Source organism: Pan paniscus, chromosome 16 (genome assembly GCF_029289425.2).
Source record: "Pan paniscus chromosome 16, NHGRI_mPanPan1-v2.0_pri, whole genome shotgun sequence".
Lineage (NCBI taxonomy): Eukaryota > Metazoa > Chordata > Mammalia > Primates > Hominidae > Pan > Pan paniscus.
In genome coordinates, this window is record NC_073265.2 from 8,013,760 (window position 1) to 8,032,894 (window position 19,135).

Sequence of the window (19,135 nt, forward strand, 5' to 3'; positions counted from 1 at the left end):
GTCAGGCATAGCATTTGGGGTTTATAAATTTAAGTTTAAAATTTTTCCCACAGATAGATGGAAAGAAAACAAAGGTTTTAAATATTTGGGGTTCCATCTGTGCATCGGACGCTCCCATCTGCTCCTAAAATGGCTAATCACAGGTCTCATCTGCTTGTTTGAGAAAGTGTTTGACAAGTTCAAATCTCTTAATGTGGGGAAATATCCTAGTATCAGTCATTTCTGTCATAGAAGGAACAGCTAGAGGAAATTAGGACCTGGTGACTTCAGCAGAAAACAGCATTACATATTGCAGGTTAATTTTCTCAGGACTTAACAGTTTACAGATGACTGACCATGGGGGTTGAGATCAATGGATCACTAAACTCTGGAAAACAAGATTCTGGCTGTAACGCCACATTTCTGTGCTAAATTTAAATCACCTTTGTTTCTCCATATAAGCCCTAGTGATAAATTTCTCATCGATTTCTTTCCGAGAAGTTTACAGTCACTGTCACCTTGTCATGACTGCTGATGCGGCACTAGCGTTCTGCATTATCTGTGACAGCCCCTGGCATTGACCTAAGTGGGTTTTGATGGTTCCCTTTCCAAAGTGGAATTTATTTAATATTTATCCTGGGCTACAATGGGAATGAGAGTCCGGTTGATTCAAAACCAATAGCTCTCACCTGTGCCAAATCAATATAGTAATCAGTGGAGAAAATATGTGTTTCTCTCTTGCAGAAAATAGCGCTAGGCATAGTGAAGAAAGAAAGAGAAAACATATAAGTTAGTGCACTCTCTGTTATCTCAAAATTATTTGCTGATTTAAAAAAATGTATTTATTTTGTGCGGAAAGTGGCACTAAGCAGAATAAAGAAACAGAGACAAGGCATATAATTACGTGGACTCCATTTTCTCAAAATCATTTGCAAATTTTAAAAAGAACCTTAATTCAATAGATTTCTTCTAAGTCATGTAATTGTCTTCTGATTCTACATACGCTTCCCTACAAAGTTCTCCAATAGCCGAAGACAATATCTACACCAGGTAAGGACATCGTCCCACTTCAAATGAGTAAGAATGACAAACGTGACGGAAATGTGTGAGCTTCCTCAATACTCAGATGGGGTGGGGGCGGCGATGAGAAAGGTCACCCAGGTATCATCCTCTGACGCTGCAGAACTGGGTCCTGAGAAGAAACTGTTCACTGAAGAAGGGAAGTGGAGATGGAGAAAGGAATCACTAAGGCCCTCAGTGGTGATGAACTCTACACATCCTGTTGCATTCTTGCTTTGGACATAGCACTCTTACCATCAGCAATGTGGAGAGGGATCTTGTTTAAAGACACCCAGGATTACTGGGTAGAAGAGTCCACAGACTACCTCCAGCTTAGACCTCAAAACAGCAAACAGACGCAAATGCGTGGGAAGGCCCATTAAACACCGAGGCACTCAGCTCCCCTTGCCTGGTGCAGGTGACCTTTCCTTCTCCTTCAGGGACACATGATCTCCTGCCATCGCCTTAGCAAGGATGCCCAGATGCGGCACGTTTATCATTGACTTCTGCTCTAATGAAGGAAGTCTAGAAGGGAAAGAATTTGAGAGAGCATGGCTGGCTGGAAGGCATGATGGAATCTTTCCTTGGGGATTCGTTGGAAGAGAGGGAGAAAGAAACCATAAAGAGTAAAGCCATTTAGTGAAGAGATTTTGGGCATACATAAGATGCAGCTGAAATGGAACCCGGAGGCTTACAGGGAAAATAAGGGCAGAAACATCATGATTGGCCGAAACTCTCAGATATAAATATAGAGAGTGGAGGCATTTTTATTCCAACAGAAGCGTAACAATGTAATAGCATCCTCTGTTTGGGCTGAAATAAACTTTTCGATAATCTTGTAAGGTAAGAAGTTGCTCCCACAGATGGAAATACGCCAGGGAAGGTTTATATGAAGAAGAAAGGAAAGGGATAGTTTTTACTCATAAGTCTTTGTCAACAAAAATGTCAGTTTGATGAATATCAAATATATTTCATATGTTTTAAAAATATTTTACATAATTACACACCTTCATATTCAATTACATACACATATATTAAATATATATATATATATATGAATACTGTAGTACGTAAGGGTGTGTGATGGGGATTAACAGCACCGCGCCCATCTCACCAACGCAAATCCCTCCGTCTTGAGCAGAGACAGTGGCACTTGGGGGACTGGGGAGAGATTCATTCTTTCCACTCTTTCCAGTCCTGACGGTTAACTCCAGATCTCTAGGTAATACCTTCTCATTAAAATACATCTTGATTTATCAATTTTAGACTCCAATACATCAAACCAGTCCTCCCAATATGGATATAAGACTATTAGTTATATTGGTTACCTTTGTAACTTTAAATAATCTACCTCCAACCATTTCCTTCTTCTAGAGACACCTTGATTCCTAGTGCAATAGAATAAGCTGACCTTTGCTTCCATCCTTTCCTCCCATTCCTCAGATCCTAATTTCTGTCATTTATAAACATAATTAAAGTTTGCATATTTGTTTTTAAAGTTGAAAATCAATAAATAATTATCATGATTGTGACTATGCAATGTATACTTTTTTAAACCCACAAAACAGGTAGAATACTACTGTAGAATACCATTGTGTCCTTGTATTTCCATGCATCCTGTGCGTTTCCCCGTGATTTCCTCTTGCTGTCCTGTGCTGCCCCGTGTCATACCTCTCAGTGCACACCTGCCTCTTCCCAGAGCCTTACTCCTGCTCCCGACCACATCAGCTCATTAGGACAGGTTCTCCAGCCTGCCACCCAGCAACACCTGGGGCCCCTTCATCAGGCCCCTATGTTGGCCTCCCTGTTTCCTGGATCCAGTGTCTTTCTTGACATTTGATTTATCATGCCATTTTGCTGGAAGGAGGCCAACTGTCTGAGTCCTTGAACATACAATCATCCCTCAGTATATGTGGTGGATGGGTTCCAGGACCCCACAGACACCAAAATCTATAGATGCTCAAGTCCCTAAGATAAAATGGCATGGTGTTTGCATCTAACCTATGCACATCCTCCAGCACAATTTAAATCGTCTCTAGATTACTTACGCTACCTAATACAATGCAAATGATACATAGTTATTATACTGTGTTGTTTTATTTGTACTGTTTTATTTATTGTTTTTAAAAATATTTTTTATTTATGATTGGTTGAATCCTTGGAATGCAGAACTCACAGATAAAGACCTACTGTTTACAGGTGTCTTTATTTTACCGTGCACCATGTTATAGACTGAATTTTGTCCCCTAAAATTCATACGCTGAAGTCCTATGCCCCCATGTGACTGTGTTTAGAGATAGAGCCTTTAACAAGGTGATTAAGGTTAAACGAGGTAGTAAGAGTGGGCCCTAATCCAACAGGACTGATGTCCTCATCCGAAAAAATAGATGGGGACTGCCTGAGTAAGAAAAGACCATGTGAGGACACAGCAAGCAGCATCTGCAAGCCAAGGAGAGAGGCCTCAGGGGAAGCCAGCCCTGCCCACACCTTGATCCTGGACTCCCAGCCTCCAGAACGGAGAAAATACATTTCCATTGTTTAAGCCCCACTGTCTGTGGTACTTAGTTACAGCAGCCCGGGCAGACTAAGACAACACATGATAGACAGGAGTCCCGAGGATGGAAATTAGGACACAACATTATTTTTCTGGAGAAGTTTCAACACATCTTCCCAGGCCCTTTGTCTTGCAACATCCAGTGTCACTGAGGAAGATTCTCAATCTATCTAATTCTCTTTCCATTCACAGCTGACTTTGATCCCTGGGGTCGCAAAATTTCACAGACAGGTGTTGTGGTACAAATTTCTGTTTTTCTAGCCATTGAATCTGGCGTTTGATCTTCCCCATATGTGGATTCCCTACTCCACCTGCCTTCCACCTTCCAAGATATTTCACATAATATCTTGTCTCCATTGTAAATGAAGTGCCATTTAATACCTCATTCAATGGAAAGGATGGCGGAAAGAGGGACGAATATGCACCTTCCCTCTCTATCTGCTAAGTGAAGAGACTTACTGACAAGTTAACCCCCAGAAGGCCAAGAGCTCTTCTCAACTTAACTCTTACTACCAATGGAAGGGTGTGGAGGAGCTGGGAACTCTAAGAGAGTAGGACCTTGCTGCCCTGGAATTAGTGAAAGTAAGGAAATAATGATTTCTTTGCATCTCAAGTAGACACATTCTCAAGGCTTTGAGACAACAGGAGAGCCTGTAAAGCTATGTCCTGACTACAATAAGTAGAAACAAGGAGGCTCTGCAGAAAGCCTCCGCTCTGCTCACCCTACCAAAGGACATCCCCAAGACAGAGAAGGACGGAGCCCAGTGGCACAAAGCTGCACCTCCAAACTGGCAGGGGAGTAAGTGGCAGATGTCAGGAAGCTAAAGCCTCCTGATAGGCTGAGTAGTCACCACATGACCCAGCAATGCCACTACTTCGTTTAACCAAAGGAAGGGAAATCAGTACATCAAAGAGATACCGCAGCCCCATGGTTACTGCAACACTACTCACAATAGTCAAGACAGAATCAACTTAAGTGACCAAACAGACGAATAAAGAAAATGTGGTGTATACATGGAATACTATTCAGCCATAAAAAAGAATAAAACACTATCATTTGCAGCAACATGGATGAGTCTGGAGCTCATTATGTTAAGCAAAATGTCAGGCTCAGATAAATACCACATGTTTTCATGTAAATGTGGAAGCTAAAAGGAAATGTGAGCTCACAGAAGTAGGATGTAAACTGAGTATTAGAGGCTGGGAAGGCATGTTGGAGGAGGCTGCGGAGAGAAGAGGTTGGCTATTGGATACAAAACTATGGCCAGATAAGAGGAATGAGTTCCAGTGTTCCGCAGCACTGTAGGGTGAATACGGTTAACTATAACTTACTGTACATTTTCAAAAAGCTAGAAGAGAGGATTGTGAATGTTCCTACTACAAAGATATGATAAATATTTGAGGTGCTGGATATGCTAATTACCCTGATTCGGTCATTGCATACTATATGCATGTATGGGAATATCACGCTGTATCCTGTAAATATGTACAGTAATTACATGTCAACTAGAAATAAAAGGGCAAAGAAAGTGCTAAGCAAAAGAGTCTTCTTTTGCTTTGGTCTCAGAGCAAGCCAAAGGAAGCATCAGGCTGGCAGTGTATCCCGAGAAGCCCAGGAGGGTGCAGTGTGTGCCCCACGGCTCACACTCAGCTATGCAGAGGGTGCAGAGCCTCTGGAAAATGGTCCCGCATGCTGCGTGGGTCACTCAGAACCAGGAGTTACAGAGGAGCCATTTCTCAGGCTGCGAACAAGGTGAACCTGGAAACTAGAGGGGGAGGAGAGACAGAGGTGAATGGTGCAGGCACTTTTTAAAATATCATGCTTTCATTACTATTATTTATGTTGGGCATTAAAATTACCATGATACTGAAATAAGGTAATAAGGTATAGCTTTATATGCCTAATCCTGTTTGCATCCACTAACCATGGGTGCCTGAGGTCACCTCCCCACTTAGGCTGCCCTCAGAAATTGCAATTTTCCCTTACAATGCCCTTGTGAGGCCATGGCCACCCCTCAGCCCGTCGTTACCCATTAGCAAGGACAGCAGGGCGTTTCCAAGGAAGCTGTGGGGAATCCACAAATCACTTGATTGTTCTTTAAATATAAATAGCATTTTCCCTTTTGAACTATGAAGTCTTATAACTTTATTAACTAAAATAAGAAAGACCTCACGCTGGGCACAAGGCTCACGTCTATAATCCCAACACTTTGAGAGGCAGAGGTGGGAGGATCACTGGAGCCCAGGAGTTCAAGACAAGTCTGAGGAACATAGCAGGACCTCATCTCTATAAAAAGTTAAAAAAAAAAAAAAATAGCCACGTGTGGTGGTGCATGCACATAGTCCCAGCTACTTGGGAGGCTGAGGCTGGAGCCCTGCAGTGAGCTACGATCATGCCACTGCACCCCAGCCTGGGCAACAGAGCAAAACCACGTGTCTAAAATTTTTTAAAATTACAAAATCCTCTCAGTTTTCCAGAACTGGAAATGGTAGGTACAGCTTCTTCAATAAATGGTGCTGGGAAAACTAAATATCCCCATGCAAAGAATAAAACTAGATGGACCCTTATACTATAAATGAAAATCAACTCAGAAATATCTTAAAGACTTCAATGTAAAACCTGAAACTATAGAACTTCTAGGAGAAAACAGGGAAAAAGCTCCATGACATTGGTCTGGGCAGTGATTTTTTTGAAAATGATCCCAAAAGCACAGACAATAAAGGCAAAAATAGACAAATGAGACTGCACCCAACTAAAGGATAAAATCAACAAAGAGACAACCTACAGAATGTGGGAAAATATTTTCAAATTGTACATTCGATAAGGGATTAATACCCTAAATATACAAGGAACCCAATTCAATAGCAAGAAAACAAATAAACTGATTTTAAAAAGGACAAAGGACCTAAAGAGACATCTCTCAAAAAAAAACAACAAAAAAACACAAATGGCCAACAGATTTATTAAAAAATGATCCATACCACTAATCATCCAAGAAATGCAAATTAAAACCACAACGAGGCATCACTTCACAGTTAGAATGATTATGATCAAAACGACAAAAGACAATTCTTGGCAAGGATGTGGAGAAAAGGGAACCCTAGTGCATTGTTGATGGGAATGTAAATTAGTACAGCCATTAGAAAAAAACAGCATGGAGGTTCCTCACAAAATCAAAAATTGAACTGCCATATGATCCAGCAATCCCACTGCTGGGTATCTGTCCAAAGAAATGACATCAGTATGTCCAGGAGAAGTCTGCAGTCCCGTGCTTTGCAGCAGTATTCACAATATGACATGGACCTAAGGGCCCTTCAAAGTGTAGCAGTGGAACAGCAAAAGAACTAACATAACTCACTCCATTTTTGTTTAAGGGGTCTTTACCCATTCCTGCGCATAGGATAGGATAATCTTAGAGCATTGAGGTAACAGGCAAAACCAGCAATCGTGTAGTTTTTAAAACTAACCTGGGGTTAAAGAAGACGTATGTAAACACGTTTTGTTAATGATTTATAGAAGCAAAGACTGTCCTGACCAAAGACAAAGGAGTTCCCACCCTCCTCAGAACCTTGCTGGCACCCCCAAATGTCTGAGGTCATCAGTCACATCTTGATCCCAGCCCCCTTCTCTTCTCCCCGCCCTGCTACCCTTAACATAAGAGTCTAAAATTTGTTTTTTTTTCTTTTTTTCTTTTTTTTTTTTTTGAGACAGAGTCTCGCTCTGTCGCCCAGGCTGGAGTGCAGTGGCACGATCTCGGCTAACTGCAAGCTCTGCCTCCCGGGTTCACGCCATTCTCCTGCCTCAGCCTCCCAAGTAGCTGGGACTACAGGCACCCTCCATCGCACTTGGCTAATTTTTTGTATTTTTAGTAGAGACGGGTTTCACCATGTTAGCCAGGATGGTCTCGATCTCCTGACCTCCTGATCCACCCGCCTCGACCTCCCAAAGTCTTGGGATTACAGGCTTGAGCCACCACGCCTGGCCTCTCTGTCCTCTCTTTCTAGGTCACATCTCCTCTGACCCTCTTGCTTCCCTCTTACAAAGACCCTGGTGATTGGATTGGGCCCACATGAAGAATCCAGTATAACCTCCCCATCTCAAAATCCACAACTCAATCACATTTGCAAAATCTCTTTTGCCATGTAAAATAACATAGACACAGGTTCTGGGAATTAAGAAGTGAACATCTTTGGTGGAGAGAGAGGGTCATTATTCTGCCTTCCACACTCACTAACAATGGGTAAAAAGTCACTAAACACATGCTCTTCCCGTTTCTAGGGAGTTTTGGCATCTTCAAAGCCAATTTGGAAGAAAGGTGCTGTGCATCCCCAGAACCTGCCCACCCTGAAGGCAGCAGACCTGGCTACCAGCCTGGCTCTGCCCTCAGCAGATGTATCATCCACTGCTCCTGTGAGCTGAAGCTCAGAAATCAGCATTCCCAAGGTCTGGGAGGATGCATGTGATAAAATACATAAGGTGCTTCCTGGAGCTGAATAAGTACCAGGATTTAAAAGAGTGAGGACAGATCATCAATACATTTGCAAAAAAAAAGGAAAGATGAAAATGGAATACAAGCTGCCATTTGAAAAGATATCGGTAAAAGGAATGGTCTGAAACAGAATGGTAACTGTGAGAACAGGCAGCACCCAAACACCTATTTAGTTCTGTTTTGTCTCTGAGTAAACTAAGAGTGAAACAAGATCTGAGAATCCTAACAACTCTGATCACTGCCATGGTCTGGGTCCTATAGAATTGGCACGTGGCAAGGGTTCTACATGCTATGAAAGTCTGTTAGAGAATCATCCCACGGCACTGACTGTACCACCCTTGGTGTTTGGAGCTTGGGACTCTTGATTTCACAGGACATTCTCGAGGAGGAATCCAGCCCAGGGGGTAAGAGGCAGAAGGGTGGATCCACAGGCTCCTGCTCCTGCCACCCCAGGTTTGCCTGAGGATGAGCCCTGTGGGGAGGAGTGCAACTTGTTGCTTGCTCAGCATCAATAGTGAAGCCCACAGGAGGCAGCCGCTGTCAGGCAGCCCTGGGAGCAGGAAGGAGTCTATGCAGAGCCAGGATCTTTGCAGGGGCTGGGCCTGGACAAACTGCAAAGGCCTGAGCAGAGGGATCAGAGCCCAGAGTGACCGTGGGAGGCATCTGGTGCAGGGGGTATCAGGGCCGGCTGTGGGTGCACCTCCCAATTCTGTCTCAGAGCACCCCAGGCACCTCACCTCTCATTCCATGTCTGTCTGTCTGTCTGTGTCTGTCTCTCTCTCTCTCAATAAAGCTCTAGCTATTTGTCTCCCTGCTCCCTGACTTTGTGCCTACCCAACTGTGCTCTATTTCCACAGAGCAGTGCTATGACCTGGGTGTTTGTGTCCCCCCCAAATTCATACATTGAAATCTATCTCCCAAAGTGATTATTTTAGAAGAAGGAAGGGCCTTTGGGAGCTCTCACAAATGGGATCTGCACTCTTATGAAAGAGGCCCCTGAGAGCGGCCTTGTCCTTTCCATCATGTGAGGTTAGAGTGAGAAAACGGCCACCTATAAACCAGGAGGTGGGCCCTCATGACGCACTGAATCTGCCAGCACCTTGATCTTGCACTTCCCTGCTTCCAAAACTGTGAGAGATAAGTTCCTGTTGTGTATAAGATACCCCATTTGTAGTATGTTGTTATTGCAGCCCAAAAGACTAAGACAAGCAACCACAGAGAAGATCCATATAAGCTAGAAAATGCAACTCCCTTAACTAAACAACACAGTAGCGTACTCAGATGAACAGGCGAGAACCCTCCTGTGTGACATGCTCCATCTGACGGCATCTCTCCCCTGCGCCTTCTCGAGAGTCCCTGGCCTCTCCCTGGCCCTGCCTCCCTCCCTCTGGAAACCTCGCAGCCTGGTTCTTTTCTCCCCAGCCTGCGTCCCCACCTGGCATATCTCCAGGGGCGCCTGTTAGTGTGTGGAGCCGCTGAAGGCCAGGGACCTGCATTGTCGCCAGTGCATTCCAGGGCTGGGTTTCTGCAGCTATTTGAAGATTCCAAAAACTACAGAAAAACAAGTTCTCCAAAGAAACTCAGAGATTCTTTAAAGCAAGGTTATTATAGTCAGTAATTTGGAAAATTAATTTCAAGCATGAGATCAGGTCACTTCTTTCGTTATGGGGAAGAAATGTCAATTGGAAAGCGACATAACCTCTGAGGATGACTCTATTTAAACCAGGAAATTTAAAATATCACCAGCCAGTCATTCATTCCTCTCCTTAATGTGAAATTGAGCTACTGCGAGAAGCTGAAAATAAAGGAACCAAAACTCAGCTCACGGTAAAATGGAAATTATTACTTCCCATTCCATTGTATTGCAAAAGACAACCCAGCTGGCTCAGTGGCAGATGAAGGCCTGAGCCCCCGACTTGCCAGGGAGATCAAGAAGAGAGTTCTGCCTTTTCCATCGAGGGAAGCTCCTGCGGAATGGGAAAGGGCTGTGGGCGCCTGAACTCTCAGAGCCTGACGCAGCCGCTCTGCCCCTGTGTCCAGCTTTCCAGAGGATGCTTAAGCCAGAGGGAGGCTCTTGCCTTTCAAATGCATTTCATAACTTACAGCAGAAGGCATCAATACTCCCAGGGACAGGAAACCCTCAGGTGAATTTCCCCAGGTGGGGAGTTCTCCTGTGGCAGTCAGATTCTCAAAGCCATAAGGAGACAAATGGGCCAGCTGAGTGGACAGCTTGGGGAGGGAAGAGCAAGCAGCCTCCACGCTAAGGCAGAAGAGGGGACAGGAAAGGGGTGGCAGCCACCATGACCCTACAATCCAGCCTCAGGCCCCTCCCAGCACCCCAGGGCTGGGGTGTGGAGCTGCTCTGGCCATTCTTGCATGAGTCAATCCATTCCCTAAACGCCCAAACCCTCCCATGTGAAAAAGATGGGCCTATGATTTGATGCGTCCAGCCTTTGCAGTGCCTTCTTAGGGAGTCCCTTCCTGAGAGACAGACACACGCTCCAGCAGTGGGTCCAGCAGCCCAGTGACTACATGAGTGACACCCAGAACTGTTCTGTGTTCCTTCTGTGAGCCTGCCATAGGCAGCATCGATTCGGCATGGTGTCTAAACAGACAAGGCGCAGCCCGGAGCAGTGACCTCAAAACCATCTGAGACCTGGGCTGGTGTCGGGGCCAAGGCTCTTTTTTGGTCAAAGCAAATGGACCTCAAGTAAGCTGTCACAGCCCTTGAAGACACATGGCCAGATTACAACAAAGCCGGTATTGGAGACTAACAAATGGATTACAGTTTAGAATTTTAAATCACTAGACAGTGTGCTGTGCAATTATTTATAACAAAATCCTCCAGACACGGACCTTTTGGATCCTGAGTTTCTTTATCCATAAGATGATGAAGTTGGATTATCTCAGAAATCTCTTCCAGATTCAATATTCTGCCTGGGGTCAGACCTGCAGGTGGGAGGTGCCCTCTCTCACTAAGTCAAATTCCCAGCCAAAAGGGAAGTCGGCCCCAGGAGGCCCCGCAGATGTCTTCAATTTCTGCTGTAACTCAGAAACCTGAGGGTTAAGGAAGCTGTAGAAATTCCTCAGAGGACCAGCAGGTTTAACAGACGGCGCTAGTATCCCCTGGCTGGGGTGGGGCGGATGCATCATGTTCTGACCGACCTGGACAATCTGGTCTCCTCTATGCTGAGCCTTGAACCTTCACAGGACACTGTGTGGGCTCCTGGCACGGCATCCACACAGCCACCCACATACAGCACATCCTGCTTAGAGATGGGGAGGTAGTGCTGACACAGAAGGACTGCCCAGCCTGGGGTCTGGGAGCAGGGGAGGACCTCGGGAGCCAGACACCGGGGGCCAGTTCAGACTGCAACTCCTCGGACAGGGCATCGTGGACACAGAGGGACACATCGGTGAGAAGGAGGGCCGGTGAGGAGGCCAGGCCAGCCCATGGCCACCCCCTGTCTCTCAGGCATCATCCTCATGTCCCCTGATTTCACAAACAATCACCCTCATGTCCCCCGATTTCACAAAAAGCTGAGTCGGGCACTAGGGAGGGTGAGGGAGATGTCAAGTCTCATTTTAACAAATAATGACAGATCCCCTCAGGGCCATCTTTTTCCAGCGGGCACATCTGCACTGAATCTGCATGCATCATTTCAGCCCCCAGGGCCCGGCAGGTAAGTCCCCACAGGCTCACAGGGCTCTTACTGCACAGCTGTGCTGAGGAGCCACATCTGACTGTGGCAAGGACGCAGGCCTGGGCTATCAGAGGCGGCAGAGGCAGAGAGAGGGGGTAGGACCCAGCAGAGAAAGCCTCCAGCCCCCTCTGTCCTGGCTTTGTTTTCCATCTGAACCCTGCGTGCCCTCAGGTGAACCTGCATTTCCCCCTACAGAACCAACTCTACTTGTGCACTGTGTAGACATAAAGGCTACACAGTTACTTTTTTTAGAAGAAAATAAACCAAAACCTCACCCAAATGCTTGCATTGTGAAGAAAAGCCCATTCAAATGAACTTAGGGTGCACTACATAATATTTAATATTTGATTAGGATTTCTTTAAAATGCACTGTAATTTATCTGTAGATTTCAAGTCAAAATGGTACTACTTATATGTATGAAGAATACACTTTGTAAATAAAATGGCCAATGAAATAAAACAAAAATGCAAATACGTGTGTCCAAGGGAGATTGGACTCTCCATGTATTCTACACTGTCCAAGTTTCCTGGGCTCCCTTTGCGTCTCTGAGCAGAAGATATCTGAAGGAGTGTTTCCCTTCTTCCAACCTGTCTGGGAAAACCCTGGCTGACCGTCACCTTGGAAATCAGGTGTCTGTTGCTTGGGATCTGTTGTGAAGGAAGGATCTGGAATCAGAAGCTGAAATGAAACAGGCACCGCTGAGGACAAGAGAGGCAGGAACTAAGTTCAAGACCTCACAGCAGAGGCAATCTGGGCCGAGGAAAGACATTCTCTCTTAGGGGAACTTTAGAAAACAGCCAAGCAGAATCAGAACAACAAGGTTGACCTTCCCAGTCACTAGTCCACGGATAATAGAATGAGCCAGGCAGCAGGCGTGGCAGTCGATTCACGTCAGAGGTATCAGCGTGGGAAAATCAGTGGCGTGTTCTCTGCGACCTGCAAGTGTGGACTGCGCTGTGATGGCGAGCAGTTTGTAAAGTGTGGCTGAAGGTCCAGTTCTCCCTGGACCTCCTGAAGGCAAGACAGGGAGGAAGGAACAACACAGAGAAGCGCTGCACCCAGCGGGTGCTGCCCAGGTGCCGGCCAGGAGGAGCAGCTGCCCTCCACGTCCTCTCCTTGCTACCCTGGTGGCCTCAGCCTCTGCACTCTTCCCACCTCCGACTTAATTGACTAAGAAAATGTGTGAGATATTTAACTCTTGTCACGGGCACTGTCTAAAGTAGCGCTTCCTGAGGCCAGTCGCGGTGGCTCACGCCTGTGATCCCAGCACTTTGGGAGGCCAAGGTGGGCGGATCACTTGAGGTCAGGAGTTCGGGACTAGCCTGGCCAACATGGTGAAACCCCATCTCTACCAGAAATACAAAAATTAGCTGGGCATGGTGGCACACGACTATAATCTCAGCTACTAGGGAGGCTGAGGCAGGAGAATCGCTTGAGCCCAGGAGGCAGAGGTTGCAGTGAGCCAAGATCGCACCACTCCAGCCTGGACGACGGAGGGAGACTCCTTTTCAAAAAAAAGCAGCGCTTCCTGCAAGGCTAGAAATGTGCACATAAAACACATGACTGGTTAGCACTTGGAATGCAGCCAGTGCCGCTGAGGAAGTGAATGCTTGACTTTATTTACCTTTAACTTGATTAAATGTAAGCAGCCTCCTGTGACTAGCATGTGGCGCTGGACAGCATGGGTCTGGAGGTGATCAGAGCTTACTCTCCAGGTAGCAGGGAGGAGCTTTCAAGGGAGGAGCTGATGGTGCTCTTCTAGGGGTTTCGGTGAGGGGAGTGTGGCAGGTGCACGGGCATCACAGTTCCTGAACTCACACGTGGCCGGCCAGTCCAGCAGAGGCGACAGAGCACCTGGTGGGGGCTGGTGAGGGGGCTTTGGAGAGGAGGGAAAAGAACAGACAGGAGGATGGAGGACACACAGACGCAATGCTGACATTCCCCTCCCACCTGTGCGTGCTGACTCAGCCCCACCCCATAGACTTCAGTGCCTTCTCCAGGCTGCCCTGTACTGAGGCTGCCAGCTCTTTCCTGCCCCTCCACACCCAACCCACTCCACCTCCACACATTATGATAATGTAATTATCTTAATGCACCTAATTGAATTATGAAGAAACTTCCTTCTGGATGTAGCTAAGTGAAGTATCATTGATTTCTCTTTGCCATTCCTCCCCCACGATGTCTGGTAAAAGGTTTTGCAGCTTGGGTTGAAGGAATTGGAATGATTTTCATAAGGTGATATCTTTTTAAGTCACATTCTCTCTTTAATACATTTACTCACTCATCCCTTCTGCATGGCTGAACTCACACTCTGTCACACTGTTGAGGGGCTCAGGGCACAGCAGGTCCTACTTAATTCAACCAGGGGCCAAGAAAACAAGAAAAGCTACAGTGCATCCAGTGGTGAGCACAGAACCTTATGAAGCAGATGTCGTAACCGGGGGCAGCTGCCCATTTGGCTGGGACAGTACTCTCTGAAAATTTAAGAAGGTACTTTATCTGTCATTGATAAAACAGAGATGGTCTCACTTGGGACTCAGGGGTCACGCTGCTCTGCAAGGCCCAGGTGAGGTGGGGGCCCCCGACCCGGAAGGGCGCGCAGCCGGGATTGCGGTGGAAATCTGGGGGCTTCTGGGATGCATGTGAGGAACAGGGGATGTGCCCAGCCCCGCGTTTTCATGCCAGCTGTCATCTGGTTTTGGTCCTTGGCCTGTTCCTGGCCACGCGGAGGAGCAGCCTCCCCGGAGCGCCGCGCACTCCCAGGGTATCTGGGTGGCCGGGACGCAGCTTCCAGCATCGCTCACCACCTCCCGCAGCCGCATCACCTGAGTCCAGTCGCTTCAACAGCCCACATCACCCAGGTCACGTGTTGAATATTCCTTTGTATGCACTGTCGCTAGTTATTCCGACCATTTGACTAAACTCTGTGTCCTTTCTCCTCGGGGCAAACAGTGGGTCTCCCTTGCTTGACATCCGCCCAGGGCAGGGCCTGTCTCGGGGTCCTCAGCCTCTGGGGCCAGTCGCCGATGGCTTTGCATTAAAAGAGTCCCCCGTTCGTGGTGCAGCCCCAGGTGACAGCTTCCACAGCCCCTGCCCTCTTCAAGAGCCACAGCAGCTTCTCTCTGTCTCTCTTTCTCTCTCTCTCTCTCTCTCTCTCTGTGCGTGTGTGTGTGTGTGTGTTTTCCTTCTCACTTAAAACTCTTCCATTTTTAGGTCATTGCTGGGATCATGAAAACTTTACAGATCACTGATTTGAATATTTTAAGGCATTCTTAGTACCAAGAAGGTGACAAGACCCACATGCTAGACCTCTGTGGGCAGTACAGGGCAGGTACACAGGCTGACAGAGCATTTAACTTCTGCCAATATGGGATGTTGGAAAATACTTATATTTTGTGTCTGAGATGCGTGTGCTGTGTCCTGGAATTTTACTGTAGTTCTTTGCCTGGCCTTTTTATACCAGTGGCTGAGTAATAAGTAATCCAATCATTGTACATGGTATACTCAGCTCTGACCATGTAGCCACAGGACTAGTGGGAGGCCAGAGGTCAACAGAGGCAGACAGCCCTGTGGACCCATCAGCCACACTGGAAACAAACAAGTGGCTGTGAGCCCTGGGAACAGGGATCTACCAAAATGGGGTTATCAGAGAAGCCCCTTCCAGGGCACCTGCTCCTAGGAGGACGGGAGGTCCTTTTGAAAGCAGTGAGATTAAAACAGAATCTAGAGCAGCACATCCACGTGTGAAAGAAACTGCAGGCAAGACAGGCCACCAGTCCAGAGGACCACACAGCCACAATAAGAGTTAGAAAATAAGGAGGTGGAAACTCCTTGGCCAATTATCTGAAGAAGTGTTCTGCAGAGTTAACAGGAGGAAAAATAAGTAGAAACACAGACAGTGACAGTGGAGTCACTCCTGTCTCTACCTTCTCTCTGCATGTCTGGTATTGGACATCTGCTTATGTGTAGTCATGCGTTATGGTTTGGCTCTGTGTCCCCACCCAAATCTCATCTTCAATTGTGGCTCCCATAATTCCCATGTGTTGTGAAAGGGACCCAGTGGGAGATAATTGAATCATGGGGGCAGTTTCCCCCATACTGTTCTCATGGTAGTGAATAAGTCTCATGAGATCTGATGGTTTGATAAGGGGAATCTTGTTTTACTTTGCTCTCATTCTCTCTCTTGCTGCCACCATGTGAAATGTGCCTTTCACCCTCTGCCATGATTGTGAGGCCTCCCCAGCCATGTGAGACCGTAATTCCAATAAATCTCTTTCTTTTTTAATTTGCCTAGTCTCCGGTACGTCTTTACCAGCAGCATGAAAACAGACTAATACACCATGTTACAGCAGTGAGGGCTCCTTTCTGTCTCTTAAAATACACAGCCTTTCCTTTCCTGGTAGAGTTGGGGTAGAATTTTGAGAAGATCTCTCAGAATAAGCAGCCATTCAGGGGTGTTCTGCATCAGATGGCATCTGGAAATGCTACGAGGACAGTGTGGCTGCAGCCACACCAGGTCAGGTCTAGGAAACAGATGACTGTTCTTGCAGGTACCAGGAGAGAAAATGTGGTCAAGCAAGGCCACCTGAGAGGGGCTTTGCAGAGCTGGGGCTGGAAGAGAGTGGCAGGAGCACTAAGCCCAAGGGTTAGAGGGGCAAGGACTCACAAGGAGAAGAGTCTCTATGAGGGGGTTTTAAAGATGAGTGGGCAAGGCATGGTGGCTCATGCCTATAATCTCAGCACTTTGGGAGGCCAAAGTGGGAGGACTGCTTGAGGCCAGGAGTTTGAGACCAGCCTGGGGAACATAGTGAGATACCATCTCTACATACAAATTTAAAAATTAGCTCAGCATGGTGGTGCACACCTGCAGTCCCAGTTACTCGGGAAGCTGAGAAAGGAGAATTGCTTGCACCCAGATTGTGCCACTGCACTTCAGCCTGGGTGAAAGAGAGGAACCCTGTTTATAAAAATAAAAAGATAGGAGTATGTACATGTGTACATTTATTCAAATATGAACACACGTGCAACACATGCAATCATCAAGCACAAGAAACATTTGCAAATCACAACGCTACTTAACGTGTTCTTCCATTCAGGTCACACTGTGTTTGTTATGGTGCTGCCTTTCGATATTTATACAAACGGGAGAAATTTCCTTCCATGGCAGGTCCTCGCAAGTTACTGCTTAATAATCAAATCATGATAACCACAATATTTATCCAAATAGGTCTGTGGTTATTTTAATTCAAGGCAACTGCTGATGCTAGATTAGAAATCCTAGTGTTAGGAGCCAGAGTTATCCCTTAATTAGAACATTTGCCCAAATTTGATATTACTTAAAGCCAACATAAAAAAAAAATTTAAGCTAAGAAAGGTTTTCTGGGTACTTTTCTTAAAAGAAAAGTTTTCTAGGTAATATTTTATTTTATGTCTTATACATTCGTAACAAAATGACACACATAACCTTTAGAGAATGAAAACTACCTTATACTAGACCTATCTATTTATCTTTGCACATTGGCTTCCATTTGGAAATGGAATAAGTATATATGTAGAAAGTAATTATTCATAAAAAGACCACATGATTCAGCAACATTCTCCCTTCTAGTCCAACTTGTTTCCTCCATGTAAAGAATATACCATATTGTCTTGGGATTAAAAGTTTCCTAAATATATTTACATTTATATATTTATTTTATTTTAAAAAGAAAGAAAGAGACTGCATCCACATGTCATCAGGTTCCTGGAGATCGAATATGGTTTGGATATCTGCTTCCTCCAAATCTCATGTTGAAATATGATCTGCAGTGTTGGACACGAGGCCTGGCGGGAGGTGTTTGGGTCGTGGGGCAGATCCCTCATGAGTGCCTGGCAGTGATGAGTCCACATGGCAGCTGGCTGTTTAAAAGAGCATGGCGTCTCTCTTGCTCCCTTTCTTGCCATGAGACTCATCTGCTCCCCCTTCACCTCTACCAAGATGAAGTGCTTCCTGAGGTCCTGACCAGAAGCAGATGCTGGTGTCTCCCTTGTACAACCTACAGAACCGTGAGCCAAATAAACCTGTTTTCCTTTTTGTTTCTGTTTTTGTTTTTGAGATGGAGTCTCGCACTGTCACCCAGGCTGGAGTACACTGCAACCTCTGCCTCCCAGGTTCAAGCGATTCTCCTGCCTCAGCCTCCCGAGTAGCTGGGATTATAGGCACCAGCCACCATGCCCAGCTAATTTTTTGTGGTTTTAGTAGAGACAGGGTTTCACCATGTTGGCCAGGCTGGTTTCGAACTCCTGACGTCGTGATTCACCTGCCTCAGCCTCCCAAAGTGCTGGGATTACAGGTGTGAGCCACCATGCCTGGCCTATTTTCTTTATACATCATCCAGTCTCAGGTATTCCTTAATAGCAGTGCAAAACAGACTAACACAATATCCAACACATATTTTGGCTGATTTTTGAAGACAGATTTTAGGAAAATCTAATTTTTAGCTAAATGATTCTCAATAATTTCAACAACTCATTAATATATTTGCTCTCATATAACTCATACCATTTATCAAAAATTAATTAAGTACTAGACATTCATGTTACAACTTTTATCAGTCTTATTTCATCAAATCCACACTGCCCTATGAGGTCTTTCGTAAGTAAGAAAGCAGGCCCCTTGAAAAATTTGGTGTTTCCAAACGGCTGGGTTGTTTCACCAGCTTTTTCAGTCACTCACTCTGCCTGCCACCTGCTACCTGCCCAGAATCGTCACCTTCCAAGGCCTGGCTATGCCTCACCTCCCCTTCTCCCACACCGCAGCAGAGGAGGGCAGTTCTCCTCTGTGGGACTGGGCTCCATCAGTCAAAGCAATGCATCCCTGTAGGACATCCCACAGGACTGAGGAGGAGGGTCCAGCGCTATCACCTCATCCGCACGACCCGTGAGATGTCTGCAGAAGGCAGAAATCCCCACAAACTTTCACTCACTTCTTCAGGAGCAAGGAGCCCGTGGAAATTTTTAAAAACCTACACCAGCCATGACCACCCCATACACACTGTTGCTAAATTTTAAAAATGAAATTTTAATTTTCAAAACAAATAATTTAAAAAGAAAAATAACCCTCCTTTAAAAGAAAAAAAATTAAGGAAATAATTTTATGTAAATATTTTAATTTAATTAAATTAATTTTGAGACAGGGTCTCACTCAGGTGCCAGACTGGAGGGCAGTGGCACAATCACAGCTCACTGCAGCCTCAAACTCCTGGGCTCAAGCGATCCTCCCACCTCAGCCTCCTGAGTAGCTGGGATTACAGGAACACGCCACAACCACAATGCCCAGCTAAGATTTAAATATTTATTTAAAAGGGAT

The 19,135-nt window shown here is 45.9% G+C and overlaps 1 protein-coding gene across 2 annotated transcripts in view; it reads right to left on the reverse strand.

Moving 5' to 3' along the window:
• Positions 1-19,135, reverse strand: part of GABRG3 (gamma-aminobutyric acid type A receptor subunit gamma3) — a 558,288-nt gene that overhangs the window by 265,417 nt on the left and 273,736 nt on the right. The window lies entirely within an intron of this gene.